A 928-nucleotide genomic window follows, 5' to 3' on the forward strand; every position below is an offset into this window, starting at 1 on the left:
ATCATAAACACCAACAACAGTGCGACAAAAAAAAGCTCTTCGCTTGATAATATTACACCGACCTATGAACCGTGATGCTACTCAGACAAATTGGATCTTTGATGTGAATATCGATTGACAAACCTAATTGTAGACTGTAGAACTGTATCAGGTGGGTACATCCACGGCGAAGGGATGGAGCTCCGTAATTCGCATGATAGGCTACGGATATCAGCCACTCGCACCGCTGGAACTTAAACGATTGATATCACAATCTTCATTGTGATTGAAAAAAACACATACTTCTACTAAATCACTGTGTATTAAGTTATGAAAAAGGAATCTTTTGAACGCGATTTCAAAACCGTATGAAGTTGTTTTCTGGTTATGTTAAACAAGAATTGTGTTTGCAAAATAGCGAATCGCAAAGTTTAACTGTGGTCAACTTGAAGGCGTCTTTTTTGTTTAAACGACAACTTGAAAACAACCCATTAATTTTAATGGTTCAAAAGCTATTATTCATTATTACGCATTCGTTAGGTCTTTAGTTTTTACGAATCTTTGAAGTGCGGACTGAGTAGTAATCCAGAACAAATAATAGATTTTTAAAAACAAAGTTTTTGTTTGTAAATTAAAAGCGGTATAAAATGTTACTATTATAAATTCATAACGTATTATGTCTGTTATAAATTCCTTAAGTATTATGTTAGCTACAGATTCCATATATGTATTTTAATTATAGATTTTATAAGTAAAAGTAAAAATATGTATTAAGGGTATAGGTTTTATTTTATTTGTTTCAACTTTTTGTGACTTAAAAAAAACAATAATTCTTTTTTTTTTTTTAAGTGACGAAAAATTAAAGCAAATTTAACTAAAGCAGTAAAATGTATTTGAGGTAAAGCATAGTTATATAGTTGCATAGGTTAGTTGTATAGTTAAATAGTTG

The 928-nt window shown here is 30.4% G+C and overlaps 1 protein-coding gene across 1 annotated transcript in view; it reads left to right on the top strand.

Moving 5' to 3' along the window:
• The first annotated feature begins 269 nt into the window (after nt 1-269).
• The window catches only part of LOC149884129 (uncharacterized), a 9,885-nt gene continuing 9,226 nt past the window's right edge, over nt 270-928 (top strand). The window contains exon 1 of the mRNA XM_090098470.1: nt 270-306. The gene's annotated coding sequence lies outside the window, so the exon portion shown is untranslated. The remainder of the gene's footprint in view (nt 307-928) is intronic.

Source organism: Hydra viridissima, unplaced genomic scaffold (assembly GCF_058129835.1).
Source record: "Hydra viridissima isolate aposymbiotic clone 2 unplaced genomic scaffold, HvirCarnegie_v1 scaffold_9, whole genome shotgun sequence".
In the NCBI taxonomy this organism is placed as follows: domain Eukaryota; kingdom Metazoa; phylum Cnidaria; class Hydrozoa; order Anthoathecata; family Hydridae; genus Hydra; species Hydra viridissima.